This window comes from Bos taurus, chromosome 27, assembly GCF_002263795.3.
Source record: "Bos taurus isolate L1 Dominette 01449 registration number 42190680 breed Hereford chromosome 27, ARS-UCD2.0, whole genome shotgun sequence".
NCBI lineage: Eukaryota > Metazoa > Chordata > Mammalia > Artiodactyla > Bovidae > Bos > Bos taurus.
The window spans coordinates 3,235,470-3,259,341 of NC_037354.1; the positions used below are offsets into that span (position 1 = coordinate 3,235,470).

Sequence of the window (23,872 nt, forward strand, 5' to 3'; positions counted from 1 at the left end):
GTCAGTTCTACACACAACACGGTCCTCCACTCAAAGCCCTTGAGGATGGTCCTATCTGTGGATTCAGAATAATCTTAGAAGTTCAGGAAATGGTCTGGAGAAATATATTAATACATTATTGTCAACTAAAGCCTGATTTAATTTTCTTAGGGTTTACCACGTGTCCTCTTTCTGTTTCAGAATTCCATTTGGGACCCCACGTTATGATTATCTGGAATGTCTCTTTAGGCATCTCATGGCTGTGCCAGTTTCTTAGATATTTTTTGTTTTTAAGAACTTGATGGGCATGAGGAACTCCAGTCAGATATTTTGTAGGCTGTTCTTCAACTGGAATTGGTTGATTTTTGTGTGTGTGTGTGTGTGTGTGTGCAAGATTGAGGTGATGGTTATTGGGGTGGACACAGAAATAAAGCGTCTTTCTCAGCAGGTCACAGTATCGAGGGGACACATCATAGGAAGGACAGGGCACTGCTGATATTAACCTTGACCCCCTGGCTGAGGCTGTGTTTGTCAGGTTTCTCCACCAGAGAGTCACTTTTCCCCTCTCTCCAACGTATACTTTTTAGAAGGAAGGAACTATGGGGAGCCCACACTTGGGGAGAAGATTCAGTCTCCACTTCCTTGACAGTGAGCATCTACCTAAAGTATTCAGAACTCTTCTGCACAGGAAATGTGTATATTCTCTCTTACTTGTATCAGTGTCTATGAATGGATGACAATCTGGGTTACAATCCAGTAAGACTTCATTTCTCAAACTGTCCTGCCTATAGCCACTGGAAGTTCTTTCCCTTCTGTGTTCCTCTCACACACCTTCATTAGTCTATCATCCTGCTCCTCTTTTTCTTTTTTTGAACATTTTTTTTTTCCTGGCTACAAAGTGCTCCTGGCCCATCTAATAGATTTTTTTTTCTGCCCCATCTTCAAGTCTGACTCAATGGACATGAGTTTGAGCAAACTCCAGGAGATAATGAAGGACAGGGAAGCCTGGTGTGCTGCTGACTGGAGTCACAAAGAGTCAGGCATGACTGAGCAACTGAACAACAGCAACATCTTCAAGTCAGCCATTTCTCCAAGGAGCCCCGCATCCTCTTACTGGAGAACAAGACTAGAAATTGGGAACTGGGATGCAGGTTCGTGTGTGCTCATTGCTAATGGATGGCTGTTGCCTCCTGTGGCTCCCAAGTGACTGAGCAGGAAAGAACTGTGTGCATATGAACCTGTGCACACACACATCTATGCATACATCTGTAGGTGCATCTGTGTATGAAACTAAACACGTGTTCACATTGGCATTTGAGTTGTAATCCATCGCCACATGGGTCACCCTCGTCTCCTGCCATTTTTGGCACAACAGGAAGGGGACTGTTCACACACAGGTCAGGTCAGGCCCACTCCTACTGAAAGCAGCCCACTGAAGGGCTTCCTACTGTGGTCAGAAGAAAGCCCAGACTCCTCACAACGTGCCCCAGTGCCCACATGGTCCACTTGGCCCCTCACTATGCCTCTGAGTGAGATATAAACTGCTCACTGCAATTCAGCCTCACGGGCCTCCTTGATGAGGTCCTCCAGGATGGTAGGAGGTCCCCTCCCTCCTCAGAGCCTGCACAGACTTTATCACCTTTGCTCAGATCACACCCCTCCACCCCTCCCGAGACCTTCACATGATCTTTCTTGCTGTTCGTGTCTTAGCTTGATGGCCATCATTTGTCAAAGGTGTCTCCTCTTCAGTTGACCTAAAATAACTCTGCTGTTGCCTCCTAGTATTTTCTATCACATCATGGCGAGGTTTCTTCCTGGCACTACAACAATTTTAAATGATTTCAGTTGCTTGCTTATGGCTCTCTGTTCCACCAAGTCCCGAGCTGAAGGACAGGAGAAGCCTTAGTTCTCTGATTCACCTCTGTATCCACAGCGCCTCCAACAGCTCTTTACAGGGGAGACTTCACACACTGTACTGAAAAATTGAGTTATTCCCTGAAGCAGTAAATGGATACACATGCTGGCCTTGAGTGGGAGATTCTGGATTCCCAAGGAGTGGGATTTGGAGTCTGTTCCTAAAGATGACAATTCATAACATTTTAGAAAAGATCTAAAATGTTAGACAAGATCGTGCCTCAAAAAGTATTTCTAACACTCTAAGAATAAACACAAGCCGACCTTTAGGCAAAGCCTGAATTCATCTCCATTCACATCAGCGATGAGGACTCGCTTGCTCTGGAGAGGAAAAGAGGGCCATGGATATTACAGGAGTCACATGACCTAAACCGACAGAGACTTAAAAATTCACTCTTGTAAGATGCTGGAAGCCTGTTCTTTCGTTGTTTTGAAGTGCACTGCCCTGAGTTACAGTAGGATCATTGAAAGTGATAACCAGACCAAAAAAAAAAAAAAAACTACAAGGAGAAGAAAGAAGAAAGGGCCAAAGGAGCCCGCTGTGAACCCGCTGTGAGCAGCCAGGCCTCCTGTGGACAGAATCTTGTGGGAACAACCCAAACTTGGCGGATTTCTTCAAGTGTGCACAAAAACTCGTCTAACTTCTGAAGAGTTCAGAAAATATACAACAAGGTCTAGTCAGACGCAGCAGTTTCTTTACATCTTGTCCTGACACTGGAGGGCTGAGCAAGTCCCACAGCATCAGTTAGTTTAATGAAGCCGTGAGGTTGAAGATCCCAGGGCAGAATTAAAAGCAGCCTGTGGATGTACAGAGGGTGGCACGTGCTGGTTGCTATTCTCTGTCTCTGTGACCCAGCACAAAAGCCCATTTTGAAGGAGCAGAGAAAAGAGATTCAGACATCAGGCTGGTGCTACAAGCAAGTGCTCTAAATGTTCTCAGGTGTTTGCTAAATAACTGCTGGGTATGCACGTGGGTCCAGGGAGGTCTGTTAAAGTGGGGAAAAGCATAATTCTACAGCAGCAATGGCCAGTTTATTAGAAGCAATCAACAGAGAAAGAAAGCCATGTTCAAATAAAAGCAAAGAGACGCAAATCCAGGTTATGATGCGGATAGAAGTGCCGCAGGTGTGGTGGAGACCATATAAGGATGAAGGGCACCTAGGGACGTGGGAACAGTCTGGATATAGCGCATCCTGCCATGCTGAAAAAGACCTGAGAGTGGATCCGACACCCACTGAGCACTGAGAGTATGCATCAGCCTTTGCCAATTACGTTCATATGTGTGTTGCTTTTATATGATCTAATTTTCAAAGATATTTCTTGGAAGTGCTGTATCAGAGATCCCAAATAGATTATAATCAGGAGTGGCTCTGCTCACTGCAAGACACTGATAATCTTTAACCAGGATGGAGGGCATCTTGGGAAGTAAACTGCCGGTTAACCTACTTCTCCAAATTGAGAGAGCAGGCTGGAAAACAGGAAACCTAGCCTGTCTCTACATCTATTAAACATTTCAATCAGTGAGAGATATTGAGGGGTTCTCCACAGGAATGTAATTCTGATAGTCACCAACACAGTCTCAGGAGGATCTCTGTCATCGATATGATCAATAGTTTGCTCACTACATTACAAAAGAGTGAGTTACATTCAGACAACTTGTCATATACAGAATAAAGGATGTACTGGGGCTTCAAGGTTTCCATTTGGACCTGATAATGTTGGTGGTGGATGGGGGCTTATATTAGACTATGAACTATTAGAGGTTGTAAGCCTCTAATTTTTATTAGAATGGTAAATAATTTATACTAAAGATTGGGTGAATTATTGATGAAATTTGAAATCAGTTACTATAATTATGGCAGAGGATAATTTCAGTTCAGTTCAGTCACTCAGTCATGTCCGACTCTTTGCAACCCCATGACAGCAACAAGCCAGGCCTCCCTATCCATCACCAACTCTCGGAGTCTACCCAAACTCATCTCCACTGACTTGGCGCAGAACATAAAACATATTTATTCAACATACTGGTCTCCATAACATCTTATGGAAAACCCAAACAAACTTTCAGGCCAACCCATTTGCTAACTTTATATTAATATTATTTACATTAAAAATGCATAAGAATCTCACAAAGAGGCTTGAGAGATGACTTTTCCCGAGAGTGGCTGAAGCTCTCTATTTGGGAGAAGTGGTCCCCATACCTCATGTGGAATTTTCCATGAAGATCACGGGAGAGCTGAAATTTAGTCCTATATCTGCTTGGGAGCATTTCACTATGGCAGACTGTTACTGGTCTCTCAACAGCCAATCCCTACTTCTTTTTTTAGAATAGACCTCTCCCTACCACCACCAAGTTTCAACTGATCTTACAGACTGAGTGTTTTTTTTTCTCCCAAAACTCAGATGCTGGAATACTAACTCCATGGTGATGACATTAGGAGGTGGAGCCTTTGTAAGCTGATGAGTAATGAGGGTGGAGCCCTCAGAAATATGGTTCGTGTCCTGATAAAAGGGACCCCAGAGAGCTGCCTCACCTGCCCCCAGGAATGGACAGTTAAAAGTCAGCTGTCTGGAAGAGAACCTCACCAGAGCTGGACCGCACTGGCTCCTGATCTCAAACTTCCAGCCTCCAGAATTGGGAGAAATCAATTCACATTGTTGACAAGCCACCCAGTCCATGACACTCTGATACACCAGCCTGGAATGACAAAGACAGCTGAGCATACGGCCACAAGGAGAGGGTCATCTGACTTCATCTCTCTTAAAAATAGGCAAGGACCGATGATGAAGCTGAGAGCAGGCAGATGTGATGGGGAGGGAAGGGGGATCAGGTGGAGTCCTCATGAGGGAGCACCCACCCTCTGCCCTATTCTCTCTGCAGATCAGGACAGGGATGGGAGGAAGGGCCACCTGAGTAAATAACGTGGGACAGAGCCATCTGCCCAAGCTGGACTTCCTCCCCACCCTAAACTGTTGCTTAAGGGAGATAAGGAATCTTCTTCCCAGCCTGAGACACTGTATTTTGGAGTCTTTTTGTTACAAGAGTTTAGTCTGTGCCCTATCAAATACAATAATCTGACAATTGTAATCCCTGTGAAATGTATTGTTTTTCCTAGTGTGCCATAATTCTGTATATATATGAAACTGATTTTCCTACCAGACTATAAAACACAGATCAGGAAACTTCTGACTGATTATGTCATGAACAGATCTGAGAACAGTGCCTTACTCAGCTCTGCTTAGTAAATGCTAATCCTCATATTCACAAAGTAAATAAGTGTTTGGGAGTTTTGTAGCATATCATTTCCTGATGATTTATGATGACAACCATCTTTATCTGGACATAGAATAATGGAAATAGAAGGTCCTTCAACATTTGTTTATCAGCAGCAAAAACTATTTGGAAAGGATGCATTTAAGTGCACTGCAATGTATAGAATGTATATGCATCTGTTCCTTTTACTCTGCGATTTCTCCTTTAAATACACAGAAGTATTAAGAGACATCAACAATTTCTATTCAGAACTATGCTTGGTATATTATTAGATGATGATGAAACATGGCCATCTACTTAAAATTGGCTTGAAGAAAGAATAATTCATATACATTCAACTAGTTAAAACTTCAGTTTTCTTGTCCAGTGGCTGAATAAAATTAGTTTGGAAAATAAGATTATTTAACTAAAATGAATAGAAGCTAAACAATTTCCATAATACCACTGTTGTTATCAATGTTTTCTTCTCTAATAATTTGTCCTAAGCTAAAAATAGGTCCCTCTTTATAACTACAAACTGTACAATCCTATTAATTGATCTAATATAGCTTGTAAACACATTATTCCAAAATCATATCAGATCAGCTTTGTGAAGAGAAAATGTTCTGAATATAATATATACAATACCTACATGAATTACTCCCTATAACTAAAGGTCAAAATGAGCTAATATTTAAAAATAACCTCAAGAATTGTAATGGATATAAAGTGTTAGTAGAAAAATATGAAAACAGAAAGAATTCAATATAATTTCAGATGCCACCAAAATAATGATAGCAGAATTTTCATGTATTAGTAAAAATCACCATGCATTAGTTGGAGATAAAAATGTGTTGTGATATACAACTAATCGCCTTGGCTATTTAATGTATAAATAAATAAAAAGCTTTAGAAAAAATGATCAATAAAAGTTATTTGTATCTGAAATGACTAACACTGAATAAATGTAGGACTGATTTAAAAAGCATAATGATTTTTACTATGCTAGTTTATATAAACTTTAACAAAAATAGTAAATTTAGTAAAGTAGTAAAAATATAAACATAGCAAAATAGTAAAATATAGGTTTCATAAATATAGTAGACCTAAGGGATAAAGAATTGATATTTAAGCTTTTAAATAAAAAATGCAAACATGTGTACTTATTCTGCCTGTGTTTCTCTCCTCCACCTCCGCCACCCCTAAAAGCCTTGCTTTCAGACCATACAGATTTTCTCTTGTGAAATGTGAACTGAGCCGTGTGATCTCTGTTTTGATATTGGAGAGCTGCTAATTACTTCTGTTATTAGTTGGAAAGGAAGCAGCTGAGGCTTGGGAAGAGAACCAAAGAGGAGGATGAATCCGAAGGAGAGAGGCCTTTTGTCCTGCCAGAGAGCAAGGAGAAAACTAGACGAACGTCAGTCTGGTCACAGGAACTGCCCAGGACTTATCAGGGGTGCATCGTGGGTGGGGGTGAGCATCCCTGAGGACACAAAAGCTGTGTTACAGGGGAGGGGACCGAGGACAGGCGAATTGCTTCCCATGGAAACGAAATGAAACGTCCTCATCCTCACACCATCCTCATGTTCTCTTTACTGGGCACCACCCAGGGATCCGAGACACGGAGCATCACGCTTTGCGTGATTGGTACGAATGCTAGAAGGGCAGTGATTACTCATTTATTTAGGCAACTGGACAGAAAGGGAAAGTAGAAGCCACTCTTTTCTGGTATGTTAGCATGCACCATAACAAAATAATATGTTAGCTTCTCACTGAATGTGGAGGAAAACGATAAGACTAGCCTCTACTAAGTAAAGGAATCAAAAATGAAAATTAATCCCAACATACTCAATATGATCAATTTATGATGTGCAAAATGCTGCTGCTGCTGCTAAGTCACTTCAGTCATGTCCGACTCTTTGCGACCCCATGGACTGCAGCCTACCAGGCTCCTCAGTCCATGGGATTTTTCAGGCAAGAGTACTGGAGTGGGGTGCCATTGCCTTCTCCGGTGCAAAATGCTAGCTGCCTATCATTTGTTTATTGTGTTATCTTTGCTATCTTTGGGCTTCCTTTGTGGCTCAGCTGGTAGAGAATCCACCTGCAATGAGGGAGACCTGGGTTCAATCCCTGGGTTGGGAAGATCCCCTGGAGAAGGAAAAGGCTGCCCACTCCAGTATTCTGGCCTGGAGAATTCCATGGACAGTCTGTGGGATCTCAAAGAGTTGGACATGACTGAGAGACTTTCACTCACTTGTTGCTTTATTATTGTGAATATAAATACACAAGACGGCTTCCGCAGGATCACGGGCTCACTCCAGGGCTTTTCCCCATAAGGCAGGAGCTCCCTCAGTCCCAGTCCTCCCACATGAGCACTGGTGGGAGCCTTGCTCTGTGGATGGAAACAGAGACATCTTAAGTGATGAAGATGACTATGGAATTCTCCATCCACAGGCAGGGATTCTTCAACTTGGAAATAATGAAAAGTAGAAGTGATAAAAACTAGAAGAAATGAGCAATAATAATAAAGCACAGAAATGACTGTCAGTCTTAAAAGAACCCTTTCTGTCTATAAAGTTTACACAGCCCAGTACAAAAATGTATATGATTCCCAATGCTCTTAGATTCAGATTTTTGATGATTTTAACCTTGGTTCTTTACCAAATAGATTGTTCTCATGACCAACTTAGCTCTCAAGGTGCTCAGTATCTGAAAAGGAGTTGATCTGCTTTGCAGATGGTTATCTTCACCAATCAAATTTACTTTTGATGACACTTCAGTTTAGAAGAAATGTACCTTGTACATTAGGAGGTTATTATTTTTTTTTTTTTGGTAGCTCGACAACTTCTGAGTGCACTGGCAAAGTTAACAAATTAATGAATCATCCATTAATTACTAAGAGATTCTTGATCACCCTTAATTACTTTAATCAGGATGCAGACCTGCCAGGGCTGGGTGAGGAGTGACCTCAGGCTACAGGAACAGTCTACACGGCCCCAATTCCTCCAGCAGAGTAAACACAGCAACACAGCTGATGTCCACAAGATGAAGGCATCTCACGTGGACACCTCTAGATGGCACATCCCAGGGTGGAGAGCAAGAAACATTGTCATTTGACCTTTTTTCTTTTTTTTTCTTAATAAGTCAGTGGGAAGTGAGGTGACCTAGCTGTACTTAAACAGTCATAAGCTATACTTAATAAATACTTAAACAGCTGTACCTAAACAGATTAACAAGATTCAGAAAGAAGTCAGAGATCCATGAAAACAAACAGGCTACAAATACATGTACAGCAGCAGGTCATTCAAAACAGGGTAATTATTTTAGATCACCTGTTGCATTGATATAAATATTACTTACAGTGTCTAACTTTTGAAACATATTCCCTTGGCATTTTATGGTATACACCCAGGACCTGACATTCAAGCTCTAGAAGGAGCACTTTTTAGATTTAGATGTTGTGATCAGTGCATGGAAGTGTAGCTTTCTCAAACTGATCGAAGATGTCATCATCACAAAATAACGTGATGTCTGATCAACATCTTAAAGAGACAGGAATACCAGACCACCTGACCTATCTCTTGAGAAACCTGTATGCAGGTCAAGAAGCAGCAGTTAGGACAGAACATGGAACAACAGACTGGTTCCAAACAGGGAAAAGAGTACATCAAGGCTGTATATTGTTACCCTGCTTATTTAAATTATATTCAGAGTCATCATGAGAAATGCTGGGCTGGAAGAAGCACAAGCTGGAATCAAGATTGCCAGGAGAAATATCAATAACCTCAGATATACAGATGACACCACCCTTACGGCAGAAACTGAAGAATAACTAAGGAACCTCTTGATGAAAGTGAAAGAGGGAGAGTGAAAAAGTTGTCTTAAAGCTCAACAACCAGAAAACTAAGATCATGACATCTGGGCCCATCACTTCAATGGCAAATAGATGGGAAAACAGTGGAAACAGTGGCTGACTTTATTTTTCTGGGCTCCAAAATCACTGCAGATGGTGACTGCAACCATGAAATTAAAAATGCTTGCTCATTGGGAGAAAAGTTATGACCAACCTAGAAAGCATATTAAAAAGCAGAGATATTACTTTGCCAACAAAGGTCTGTCTAGTCAAAGCTATGGTTTTTCCAGTAGTCATGTATGGATGTGAGAGTTGGACTAAAAAAAAGCTGAGCACCAAAGAACTGATGCTTTTGAACTGTGGTGTTGGAGAAGACTCTTGAGAGTGAGTCCCTTGGACTGCAAGGAGATCTAACCAGTCCATCCTAAAGGAGATCAGTCCTGGGTCTTCATTGGAAGGACTGACGTTGAAGCTGAAACTCCAATACTTTGGCCACCTGATACGAAGAGCTAACTCATTGGAAAAGACCCTGATGCTGGGAAAGATTGAGGGCAGGAGGAGAAGGGGATGACAGAGGGTGAGATGGCTGGATGGCATCACTGACTCAATGGACATAAGTTTGAGTAAACTCCAGGAGGTGGTGATGGACAGGGAGGCCTGGCGTGCTGCAGTCCATGGGGTCGTGAAGAGTCGGACACGACTGAGGAACTGAACTGAACTGATCAATGTGGTCGCATCCAGCAAACAAGGCTCCCTTTGGATGTTCTGTGACATCTGTATTCACTGCCAAATTACAGATGCTGTCTCCTCATGTGCTTTATGTGTTGAAGTCCTCTACATGAGATGACAACTCACATATAGATACACAGTTATTCATATGGAATGCTGAAGAACATACTGCTAAAATATTTATCATTACTAAAACTGATTGTCTTATGTAAAAGCTATTAACAACATTCAAGTATGCAAAGAAGTAAAGTGACAGATAATTTATATAAATATTAAGTGGATTCCCTGGTGGCTTAGTGGTAAAGAATCTGCCTGGCAGTGCAGGAGATGCAGGAGACATGTGTTTGAACCCTGGAGTGGGAAGATCCCCTGGAGGAGGAAATAGCAACTCACTTCAGTATTCTTCCCTGGATTATTCCATCAACAGAGGAGCCTGGCAGGCTACAGTCCGTGGGGTTGCAAAGAGTTGGACACAACTGAGCGACTGAGCATGCACACATGCACACACATATGTTAAGATATATTGTATTAGCCAGACAACTTAAAAGTTATATATGAGCCCATGTATGTACATGCTAAGTTGCTCCTGACATGTCCAACTCTTTGTGATGCTATGGACTATAGCCCAGCAGGCTCCTCTGTCCATGGGATTCTCCAGGCAAGAATACTTGAGTGGGTTGCTGTGCCCTACTCCAGGGCATCTTCCTGACACAGGAATTGAACCCGAGTCTCTTAGGTCTCCTTCATTGGCAGGTGGGTTCTTAACCGCTAATGCTGCCTGGGAAGCCCTTATGAGTCGATACATGGTGACTAAAAATTCAAATAATACCAACATAAAGAACCATATAGATGATGAGTGAGTGAGTGAGTGAGGGAAGTCCGATCTTCCCAACCCAGGGATCGAACCCAGGTCTCCTGCATTGCAGGCAGACGCTTTAACCTCTGAGCCACCTGGGAAGCCCAGATGATATAGATGATAGTGAATCTATAATATATGACTGGCATGCAGTATGCACTCTGTAAGTATTCATGAAACAAAAACAAAGTAAGGTGGTTGCATGCGCACATTCTTAGTCTCAAACAAAATGCTTTGTAAGAGCTAGCCGTTAATCTGACAAGTGTCTGTCAGCACTTGCAGTGTGCTGCAGTTAAGAATCTTTCTTAGATCCCTGTGACATGCCCATGAACATAACAGAGGCTGCCCGTCTGCGTTTACATTTTCCCAGGGAGGGCCAGACCCAGAATAACACAGTCCCAGTAAGTAAATTCTACGACTCCGAGTGTTAGAAATGTTCAGTGCTGCCACTTTTAAACCGCATTACTTATTTCAATAAGTCATCTTTATTCAAGTTGAATTAGACATAATACAACTCTCAAGAAATAATTTCTCTGAGAGTACTTTGTATCTTGTAAGAATGAATCAGAAGTCAAAGAGAATCCTGCCATGTCAGCATTTCACAAGTAGGGGACACCCCACATCATTACCCCTGATATCGGTGACAAGTCATCTTTGAGTCAGACTTAATAAAACCATGAAGCACTACACACAGAGAGAATATGTGTTAGAAAAATGGTAGTCCTTAAAAAATTATCCAGCATGTGTGCTCCTCACCGACAGCACACTCTGCTGGTTCCCACGAATGTGCAACATGAAATTCAGAAGCTCTCGGGTAGCTCAGGGTGCTGGAAAAGTGTTGCTTCTGCACTGATTGTGCAGTTCAAACTTACTCTGGGTGCCAGAGGTTCACGCCCTGGTGGCCACGCTTGTCCCCAGGTCTCTTGGTCAGACCTCCACGACCCTCCCCTACCCCTATCCCTGATTCCCAGAAGATGCTTATTAACCCACAGGCCTTCTTCACAAATTATATCAGAGCTTAGGAGTTTCCTGGGTTGTCTTCTAAGTATTAAGGAGGCGGAAAACAAACATCTGTGTGTGGTTTTTCTGTCTCATAGAACAGCCCACATGCTCAGGGGCGAGAGGGGACATGCTATGCTCTGAGCTCATTTGTGGAAGGACATAAAAATGGAGCACTCCCTTCAGGAGTTTCACCCCAAGCTATGAAACCCAGCAGCTTAACCTGCGGCTGGCTGGAGGTCAACATGCCTGTAACTGAGCCACCACACGGCTGCTCAGAGCCCGCCCTCTGCCCTTGCTCGTGGAGCACCAGCATGTGAGCCCCCCAAGGAAACACACATTCAGGCTAAAGGAAGCATCACTAGCTCTGAAAGAGGCAGCTCCTACGGCAAAACCAATACAATATTGTAAAGTAAAAAAAAAAAAAAAAGAAGATCTCATATGATCACCGGTTCACACTCAGCTCCTCTCTACATATTTGAGGTATTTAGCTAAAGGGAACTTGTCCCTAATAACATTAAAAGACAGTGAAGGAAAGCAAAGATGCTTTCCTGGGAGCAGTGTTTTATTGATTCTCTTCATTTAAATTAGAAAGTCACATAAGGAATCAAATTTTCTAAGGAAGCTGCATTGTGTGATGGGAGATCAATACTATAAGGCCTTTTCTAAGAAAAAATACATATGATATAAAATACATATTTTTGAAATAAAAAAACAAATCCTAAATCTGTTAAATAGTATATCAAATCATATGAAACTGAAAGTCACTCAGTCATGTCCAATTCTTTGAGACCCTATGGAGTATACAGTCCCTGGAATTCTCCAGCCCAGAATACTGGAGTGGGTAGCCTTTCCTGTCTCCAGGGGATCTTCCTGACCCAGGGATTGAACCCAGGTCTCCCGAATTTCAAGTGGATTCTTTACTAGCTGAGCCATAAGGGAAGCCCATCAAATCATGTGTGTCCTCATTGTGTGTTAGCATGAAGTCGGGTTCTGCACGCGTGTATGCTTAGTTGTTTAGCTGTGTCCGACTCTCTGCAACCACATGAACTGTAGCCCACCAGGCTCCTCTGTTCATGGGATTTTCCAGGCAAAAACCTGGAGTGAGTTGTCATTTCTTCCTCCAGGGGATCTTCCCAACTGAGGGATGGAACACAAGCCGCCTCTGTCACTAGCATTAGCAGGCAGATTCTTTACCACTTAGCCACCTGGGAAGCCCCTAAATCATGTTGGGGTTAATTTTAATTAGTTACAACTAGCAAAGATGAAAAAATCTCTTTGCTTCTGTGATCTGTATATAGCCAGACTTCAGCAAGAAAAATATTTTTAATATGAACATTTTTGTCCAAAACATTTTTTTAATGAGTGGGCAAAATTGATGCTTGCAAAAAAAATTTTAAAATACATATATGCATATATATATATATATATATATATATATATATATATATATACACACATATATCCATTGCATCAATGATGCCACCCTGCCATCTCATCCTTGATGCCCTCTTCTTCTGGAGATGCATCCTTGCATAGGAGCTTCAATGTACATGAACTTGGGCAAACTTAGAGAGATGGTAGATGGTGAGGGACAGGGATGCCTGGTATGCTGCAGTCCATGAGGTCGCAAAGAGTCAGACATGACTGGGTGACTGAACAACAATATATATAAGCTTATATATGTATGTGTATATATATATATATATATATATATATATATATATATATATATAAACAAGCTCTTACGCCACCTTCATTCCAGTCAAGACAAAATTACAGGCCTTCTTGGAACTGGCTCTTACTTTACCCCAGATTGGGGGTCTGTGTGTGAATTCCCCTGAAGCTGATAATCCCACTGTGAGTGGGACTACATTCTTTTTCCCTGTTTCTGGTTTCCATACTTAAGGCATTGTACTCACATCCTTTTGCTTACATGTGTGCATGCTGAGTCACTTCAGTCATGTCCAACTCTGTGCGACCCCATGGACTGCAAATTGCCAGGCTCCTCTGTCCATGGGATTCTCCAGGCAAGAAAACTGGAGTGGGTTGCCATGCCCTCCTCCAGGGCATCTTCCTGACCCAGGAATTGAACCTGTGTCTTTTACATATACCTGCACTGGCAGGCAGGTTCTTTACCACTAGTACCACCTGGGAAGCCCCATTATTTTGCTTAGTTTGCATCAAATCCACATATGTGGTTCAGTTAAAAAAATTCTGACATGATTAGTAAAATATAGTAGAAAAATGATAAAGATCGTAATGCAGTTATGAATGAAAAATACTCACTGCCATGTCCATAGACAAAGGATGCTGCGGCCATCAGTCACTACAGCAGCCCTGATAGTGCACAAGAGGAGACTCAGAACAGAACTAGAACTCCTGCCATCACCATCAGACACCGCAGCCACCCACCCACCGTGACCCTGGAAGACTCAGGATGAGAAAGCACAGGACGCTGGTCCCAGAGCGCTGAGATGTGCATCAGAGGAGTGTTTCAGTGAGCCCAGACCCCTACATCTTCCCCAGCATGAGAAAGTGCTACATTCCTCGCACAGTGATCTTTTGATTTGAATATCTGATTCATTGGGGAAAGATGCTGATGTTGGGAAAGATTGAGGGCAGGAGAAGGGGGTGACTGAGGATGAGATGGTTGGATGGCATCACCGGTTCAAGGGACATAAGTATGACCAAACTCCAGGAGACAGTGGACAGGGAAGTCTGGCATGCTGCAGCTCATGCAGTTGCAAAGAGTTGGACACGACTTAGTGACAGAACAATAACAATCTTCTGATGTTCTGACTACCTGCCCTTTGTTGCAAAATCTCCTATATATCCTGACTCCCCACCACCACCCCTCCCCGCTCAGACCAGTCTCTGAATTATCTGAGATGCTACGTTCTGGGCTCCAGACCTCAGTTTTATCCACTTGATAAAACGTAATTCTCAGCTATTTTGTGCATCTTTTTCAGCTGACAGTTATTCCAAAATAGAAAAACACTGAAGATTTTAAAATGCTATTCCCTAGTATAAGTTTCTATGTTTTTTTCTTTTTAAATCACATTTTACTGACACTACTTACATAAAACACTCCAGTGATACTAACCATTCAAAACATCGTATGAAAGGCAACAGCCCAAAACACATAAACAACTAGAGAGCAGTTAACATTTCAAGAATTGTTGACTCTGTTTGGAAATATGTCTCCATGGTCCTTAATAGACGATTGAACTTTTGAATATGAGCCAGAATATGGCTAGTGTTCATCAAAGTCATGGATAGTTAGCAAGAGTTTATGGCCCTAAACTCTTAAAAATTTTTTGTTTGGCGAACTGCTAGAGAATAATTGAATCTATGTAATAAAGAGCTTTGCTTTTGCTTTAATGAGTGTGCATTATCTATACAAAGGTTGTAACACTGATTCAAGATGCAGTTTTAACAACTTTATGTTATCTGACAATAATTCATTTTTTTTTTCCATCACTAGAAGATGTACCCCTACTCAAGTGCTGACCGACATGGGACCCATGGAAGAAGTGTAGAAATTATACCAGGCAACTCCTTTAGGCCATGACTCTACAAATGGCAGCATTTCCATATGAACAGGTATGGGGGTACCTCAGTTCTGTGACAGAATATGTAAATTAAAACAGAGGTGGTCAACCATCTATTCCAACATCTTCACAGAAGAAACCAAGCGTGAGCTCATGGCCTCTGCACTCTAGTTTCAGAAGTTACCTGTTAATCTGTGCTTATGCTGAGTTACAACTTAAAACTCAGAAGGATTTAATGAGCTACAATTGGAAGAAAAACATCCCAGGAATGAAGCCCTATCATAATCCGATTTAGAGACTGCAGAATCTGACCTCCACTAACTCCTTGGAAATAAAAAATATTCCCAATTAAAAAGAGATATATTCTGTCACCAGACACACATGCTACATATTTGGGGACATAAAACAAATAGTGTTCTTACAAAATAGCTGGATGGATGAGCATTTAGTTTCTCTGGAATATATCTTTAGATCTAGAAACCTCTTCCTAGACTCTCTTCTTTGAGAAGAGTTGTTGTTTAGTGGCTAAGTCGTACTCAGTCATGTCCAACTCTTTTGCAACCCCATGGACTGTAGCTCACCAAGTCTCTTCCATTGGATTTCCCAGGCGAAAATACTGGAGTGGGCTTTCATTTCCTTCTCCAGTGGATTGTCCCAACCCAGGGATCAAATCCACATCTTCTACATTACAGGCACAATCTTAACTGCTGAGCCACCAGAAAAGTGCTTAAGAAAAGTACTCAGGCGTGGGGGTGGGGAGGGAAGAATGGTGCATGGGGGAAGGAGAACTGGATGGTTCTGGAAATTCATTGGCCTCCTCCAACTCAGGTAAAGAATAAAAGAGGGAAAAGGGCATTCCCTTCTCTCCGATTCTGATGGTTCACCTGGGAGACATAGTCTTCCTCTGCCCCAGGAGCTCTCCCCATGCATCCTTGTGTCAAGTCAGAAAGGACTCCACAAGAAAATGAGGGAACAAGCAGAGAAACAGCTGGGTCATTCGCAAACATGATAGTAAAGTTGCTCTGTGTGTGCATCCTCAAAGCCTGAGCACACGAGTGTCCCCAGTCTGGGATGCTAGCTTTACAATCTCTGCGTGCCCACCTTTCACCTCTCCTGAGAAGCTGGTTCAATCGTCAATCTTAGCATATCTTCTTTCTTCCTCTGTCTATGGTTCCCACCGCTCCTGAGAGGCCTCCCCTTGTTATCCACATAGCCTTAGCTTATCTGTGGCTCATATCTGCTTTCTGTTTCCTGCCTCTAGCTTGCAGACTTCCCTGGTGGCTCAGTGGTAATAGATCTGCCTGCCAGTGCAGAAGATGCGGGTCCAATCCCTGGGTCGGGACAATCCCCTGGAGAAGGAAATGGCAACCTATTCCAGTACTCTAGTCTGGGAAGAAAACAGTCCTCTCCCATGGACACATGAGCCTGGCAAGTAACAGTCTATGGAGTCACAAAGAGTTGGACACAACTTAGCAACCAAACAACAAAAACCGCCAGTTTTCATCATATATGCATAATTCTAAATCTCATAGAGCATAGGCAGTGGATGGTATGTCCCTGCAATTTCACAGGGCATGGCAGAGAACCCTGTACATGAGCTACCAATAATATGTGTCAAGTAAATGGTGTGAACATTAATTAATCTATTGACTTGACAGCCAACATATTGGATGTACTCCTAAATGTACCTGCCTGAAATTTGACCATTAAAGATTCATTACATGAGGTGCTGATTGTCTTTTTTAATGTAATTACGCCCAGAAGGGAAATGTACTATATTAGTAACCATTAACAACTCTCTGTGAATTAGTCTGTTGCTTATCAGATCAAGGGCATTTCTACTCTTTCCAATCTGAAAACAGATGATAGTATATTTCAACCTTTTGGGGGTGAGTGGGGGAGGAAGAAGACATACTTTATATAAATTCTAGCAAATTCAGAAGGAGATAAAGAGGAAATTAAAGCTCCATCTATTTTCCAAGAAAAACTATAATAGAAACACACAAGTAGGACAATTCTTGATCACTATTAGTTGAATGCAGGACCACATGGAATAAAAAGGTTATAATAGCACCGTATTTTGAAACAAATGACAAATATTATTTATATTTCATGAATACCCTCAGGTATGAGATATAATTAATATAACTTAATGTTACCCCACATCTGAGATAGAAGTGAAACTGCAAGAGTTGTTAATTTTGCATTTGATGAAATTCAGGTATTATGAGGTATTATGATCTTTAAAGGCTAGACATGATGACCCAGAGGGATGGTACGGGGAGGGAGGAGGGAGGAGGGTTCAGGATGGAAAACACGTGTATACCTGTGGCAGATTCATGTTGATATATGGCAAAACCAACACAATATTGTAAAGTTAAAAAATAAAAAAAAAAACAATGAATGAAAAAAAAAAAAAAGAAAAAATAGATGAAGGCTACCCAAGGCCCCTTTCCTGGCATATGTTATATGAGGCTGAAGAGAAAGCCTGAGTTCTGGGTGAGACACTACCCTTAAATTTTGAATTCACAGAACTAATATTTTTCTACGAGACATACAATGTTCAGGATATTTGGCAAAACTAATACAATTATGTAAAGTTTAAAAATAAAATTTAAAAAAAAAGGAGAGATAATTACAAAAAGTAGAATTCCAGCCAAGAAAGACTTTTTCCAACTCACTGCATACTAAATCTTTGTTAAAATGATTTCAAGTTAAATGTAATTCAGAGAATTTGAAAGTGAGTATTGAATTGAAGTAGATTTTGGTAGAAAATCATTATTTCTTAAACTAATAAATATTTTTCAGAGAACTTAATATTGTTGTACATTTTACATTAGTCTTTCTTCACATAAAATAAATGAGTTGCTTTATTTTTGAATTTCAATTTGAAATGATTAAATTTATTGAAAATATTTTATACTACTTTTGCTGGGGATCTTTATATGTAACTAAAACCATGAATAATTTCAATAATATTATCATTTATTAATTTACTCACTCAAACCCACTAAATGAATAAAACTCAAACCCTCTATTTTGTCACATGAAGTATTAAAATCTCCAGCTGGGATAACATGTATTTTTGGTCATATTTACACATGTTATAGTTTGGGTAACTCATATTGTGCATGTTTTTTTCCTGTAAAAAATACTTCTTAAAAATGGATGTAAGTGTGATCCATTATTTCTGAAGAAGCAGAGAAGGGTTTATATAAAGTTATACAAGATTCTCTTAGGAAAAGTGTAGCAAGAGGGCAGAACAATTCTTGCAAGTAGAGTAAAAAGGCAGAAGATGAAGCCTTTGCAAAGCTCGCTCTGTTAGGAAAGGGGTATGTGTCCCTTGAGGAGAGTCCTGAGGCCATTGTGAGGACAGAGGTCAAATCACAAAGGACATTCTTTGTCACTCCACGGAGGGTGAATTTTATTTTGTGTTTGGAATTTAAGACAGAGAAGGAATAAAAATTAGGATGTATGGAAAGCTAACTCTATATTTATTTAGAAAGAAATATTTATACAATATAATTTATAGCATAAGACAAAGCATCTCTAAAGACACAATACTGGTAGATTTTTTAAAAAGAAAAAATATAAAAACTTAAATGCTTTTTTCCTAGAGCTATTGGACTTTTCCAATGAGCTGTATACAAAGATTCTATTAAGCATATCCAGTTCATATGAGCTTACTCAGAGTATTTATGTTTGTAAAGATAAATAAAAGGACAGAAAAGATAGGGACTCTTACATGGTTGGTATAAATATACTTTACTAAAAGTTACACACTGAACTGTACATGTAATAAAATAGGTATAATAAACCAACAATTGTTACAGTTTTGTTGAGAACTGGTTTTGAAAGATTTACAACATACCTTTTCCCCTTTGTTTGTGTACTGAATGACTTGGAAAGGTAACAAAGTCGATTTACACTAAGTCTACTTTTTATTCTTTCCTTCTTATGGACAGCTTACTTTTTCCTAAAAATAATCTTACAGGAATTTTTAGTTTACTCTCTTTTTATTTACTGAAGGAAAATAGCACAACCTTCCCAAGAAGAAGTGTGCAAGATACACTATGAGCATAAACCCTCCCACTGGGGAGGAAACATAAATTCTGTTGCAGAAGAAAGTCATTTTTGTAGAGTAAGACTATTTGGCTTCTTTAAAAAATAAAGTTTTACACACGCAGACCCTAACGTCCATCAGAAGGCTATTATTTCTCATCACCTGTAAACACCGAGGGATGTGAACACAGCTTCAGTGCTAGGGTGGTAGGTAGCACAGGGTGGTAGGGCCACAGGGTTTTCACTTCATACTTTTTTCTGTTTTCTGAGTTTTCTGTAATTACCACGTGCAATAGTTACAGAGGGAATAAAGTTTTGTATTTCACAGAAACTTGTTTCTAAACAAGTGAATCTTTCGGCAGGATGGCACCATCTAATAACAATTTCTAAGTAGCCTGATAGTCGCTAACAATTGATAACATATTTTTATTGCCCATCCCTTCCCATGCAATCAGCTTTGCTGCACCCTAGATCTACCCTGATTACTATTCTATGACCGGCTGGTCCTTCACACTCACTGACATCATCTTGCACTGTGGCTACTATTAATATTAGACTTGTCCTATCGCATTGTAATATTACACCCACCTTTGTTTCTCCCAACTAAACTCTATGATCTTTGAGGTCAACTACTGCTACTGCTACTGCTGAGTCGCTTCAGTCGTGTCCCACTCTGTGCAACTCCATAGACGGCAGCCCACCAGGCTTCCCCGTCCCTGGGATTCTCCAGGCAAGAACACTGGAGTGGGTTGCCATTTCCTTCTCCAATGCATGAAAGTGAAAAGTGAAAGTGAAGTCGTTCAGTTGTGTCCAACTCTTCGCGACCCCATGGACTGCAGCATACCAGGCTTCTCCATCCATGGGATTTTACAGGCAAGAGTACCGGAGTGGGGTGCCATTGCCTTCTCCGACCACCTTCTATAGATGTGCATTATTCTCTTCCTTCTTGTCCCCTCAGTTTTAGTTTCTGTTTTCCTTTTCCTGCCTTCTTTTGGAATGCTTGAATATTTCTTTAAGGGTCTCATTTTAATTAATGTAGTCATATATTTTCTTGCGTTATTCCGTGTTTGCCGTAGGAATTACAATGACCATCCTTGATTTTCAGTCTTCTTGGAGTCACTACTGTCCCACTCTATTTCAACTTTATAGCAAATGCAATTGCATGCGCACTGCATTTACCCCCCACTTTCCTTTCTGTGTGTGTCTTGCAATGGTTATCTTACACTTTACAACTACATGCATTTCGAATCCCCAAAAAACAAATGCAGAAATATTTGCTTCAAAATGTCTTACATACTTAAAGAAATTAATAAAATATGTTTTTCTTTCAACCAAGATATTTACCATTTATATTGGTTTTTTTTTTCCCTCTACTGAAGATTTGAGTTTCTTTTCTATTGAAGATTTGAGTTTCTGTCTCATATTATTTTTCTTAAGCTTACAAAACTTGTTTTCGTATTTCTTATACTGCAGGTCTGCTGGTGACAAATTCTCTTAGTTTTCTCTCATTTTCTCTATACTGTGCCCTCATTCTTAAGGGATATGTTCACAGAGCTTGGTTGACAGTTATTTTATGTTTTGCCTTGCTTTCAGCACTTTAAAGGTTGTGTTTCACATGGATGGTCTTCATTGGTTTTGATGTAAAATCAGCAGTAATTCAAATTGCTGTGCTGTGCACATAATGCCATTTTTCAATAGCAGCTTTCAAGACTTTCTCTCTGGTCTTCAACAGTTTGAAGATGCTAGGTCCAGTATGGTTTGCTTGTAGTTAGCTTCCTTCATTGGATCTCCAGTTTTGCCAAATTTGAAAAATTTCAACCATTATTATTTCAAAAATCACCTCTCACAGTCTCTCTCTCCTCTACTTCTGTTATTCCAATTATAATTGTGTTAGATATTCTTACAATGTTTAACAGCACTCTGGTGCTCTGTTTTCTTAGTTTGGTTCTTTGAGGTTTGTTTTATTTATAACCAGTTATTTTTTTCTTTTTTCCACATTAGGTAATTTCTGTTGTCTACCTTCAGATTAACAGATGTATATGCCATTTTCATCCTGCTAATTCCTTCAGTAAACATATTTTTCCATTTCAGATATTTTCTTTTCCAGTGCTTGAATTTTCCCTTGGTTCTTATTTTATATTTCTATTTCTCTGCAGAGGTTCCCAGCATTTTCCATCAAGAGTAATGATTCCTTTCCTTCTTTTGGCCTAGTTATAACAGTTGCTTTAAGTTATTACATGTTTATTCTATTATCTGGATTCTACTAAGCGTAGTCAGTGGTGGTTTACCTTATTTTTTTCCCTTAAAATTGACTTTAAAACTGGATTTCTTTTTTCTTTAAAACTTAGTATTTTGGGTAACTTTTCACGGTTTCTGGAATTATGAAGGTTATTTTTTTTTTGAAACTGTGGAGTCTGCTATATTCTTACAAAAAGTGTTGATGCACTTTTTGTTTTCTTTTATTTTTGTGTGTTTCTTCAAGGAGTGGGTCTTTATACTTTGTTGTTGTTGTTTATTTATTTATTTTTAAGCCAGTGATCAACTTGGTTGGACTCAAACTGAAAACTCTGCTCTTAAAGGGAAGTGGGGGTGGGGTGGGGTGGGGTGGGAGGGCGCAGGTTCAATCCCAGGAGAGCTCTTACACTTTCAACTGTTCTTTTTGAAACTGTAGCTCTCTGTCTGGTTCCAGAATCATTTGGGTGTTGGCAGAATTAGAACTACAGGTTGGGGCTCCCCTTTCTGGATCTCCCTTCTCTGGGTTCCTCCTTCACTTTCCAGTGACGGCTGGTAACCCTGACCCTGTTCTCTGGGTCTTCAGTTCAGAAGGGATGTGACATTCGTGTCAGAGTTCTCCATGCCTCTCAGGGCGCTGCCTTCAGCACGTCCTGGACTAACACCACAGGACAGCCCGCCCTCTGCATTCACTCTCCAGCCCAATTCCTCCAGAATCTGCCCGCTTGTCTTTCACTCTGTGCTGCTATCTGTTTTACCTTCTACTTTATTTTTATATTTCATCCCTAGTTGCAATCACTGGAAGATTGAGTCAGACAGAAGTTCATTTGAAATATCCTGAAATGCATTTTTAAGAATTTATTTTTGCTTGGCCCTCATGAAGTATTTGCTTATAGCTGACACAAATATTAGTCTTCAAGGAGAATCACTTTATTTATTTTTGCAGTCTGTGTGCCAATCATGTTATATAATCATATCATTTTAATTCTTATTACTTTGGGAAATTGAGTTTGTTATTTCACATTTGTAGGGCACAAAATTGAACTAGGATCCATGTCACTTTGGCAAGCTGTAAGCAGAACTCCAGTTGTGAGATTTCAAGTCCCGTGTTTATTTTCTTTTGTTTTTTTTTCTTCTTCTTTTTCTTCTTTTTTTATTTTATTTTATTTTTTAACTTTACAATATTGTATTGGTTTTGCCTTAAGTATAGGGAACTGAGTATGTATGCATTTGTGTACCTGCATTTTCTGTGTTTGTTTTGATAAGTAAACATCCATGTGATTGAGAAGAGCTTCCTTCTATCTTGTGGATTTCCCGGAATGATCCCAACACCTCTGAACTGGGGATTCAGAGATGGATTCAGTGTTTGGAACATTTTCCTCGTTGTCTACAATTCCTTGTGAGGGACTGCATATCCCTTCCTATATTCCCTTCTCTGGACACAGAGCCCTGCAGTGATGTGAGTTCTCAGAGTATGAAATGCACAGGGTTGCAACCAGCCTGAAAACCCTACTTTCCAGTACAACAATGCATTAGCTTCACAAGACACAATGCTTTAGGAGTGGAACTAAGTCAAATCAACACTATTTTCACTAACCTGTCACTTGGTATTAATATATCCCTCGAAGAGTCCTGTTAACATTATTTGTGACATTGGACAACACTCTGAGTTACACAGTGTTCTCTACGTGTAAATACCAAACAAGCTATGTTTTGTAAATGTGGTGCAGACACAATAGCGTAGCAACTCATGCTCTGTCTCTACTCTCAACTACGTCGTATTTCTGTATTATAAATTATCCTGAAAACAGGTACCACATGGACATTTCAGTCCTTTCAGTTTTAGACAAAGTTGAGATTGAACACTTCAAAGAAAGCCCATAACAGTAACAGTTTTTAAATAAATTAATAGGTACATTAAATGATGAAAATGGGGAGGGGGAAGCAGGCCAAAATTAGACTTGAAAGAGAAGCAGGAACATTGGCTAAACCAGTACAAAATGGAATGTTGTGAAAATTGACAGTTCTTAGTCGCAGAAGAGCAAGGTCATACTTAATGAAGCTAAAAAAAGTAAATTTGGAAAAAGCTGGGAGAAATTTTGGGAACGATACATTATTCTGTGAGACTGCCTTCCTCGGGTTCTATTTTCTCCCCATTTTCTGTCCTCTTCTGATATTCTTCCAGAGACCCTGCTACGTGTCTTCAGCCCAGATGACATAAAAATAACCACATGATTAATCCTACAGTGAGAGAAATACATGCAGTCACTGCTCAGAAATCAAATAAATAAAGGGAAATGAACTGAATTTTAATGAATTTATTCTGGGAAATAATTCTCTGAAGTATTGTTAGATTTAGATTATTCCTAAGTAAGTTGCCAATGTACAAATATTGATTTGTATTTACAACTGTCCTATTTTCTGTTATAGCAATTTATAAA

General features: G+C 40.3%; 1 protein-coding gene and 1 non-coding gene across 3 annotated transcripts in view; both read right to left on the minus strand.

Annotated features, from left to right (window-relative positions):
* Positions 1-23,872, minus strand: part of CSMD1 (CUB and Sushi multiple domains 1) — a 2,064,317-nt gene that overhangs the window by 1,086,334 nt on the left and 954,111 nt on the right. The window lies entirely within an intron of this gene.
* On the minus strand, positions 10,614-10,685 carry TRNAC-GCA (transfer RNA cysteine (anticodon GCA)). Its single transcript has one exon. It is a non-coding gene; the product is annotated as a tRNA-Cys (tRNA).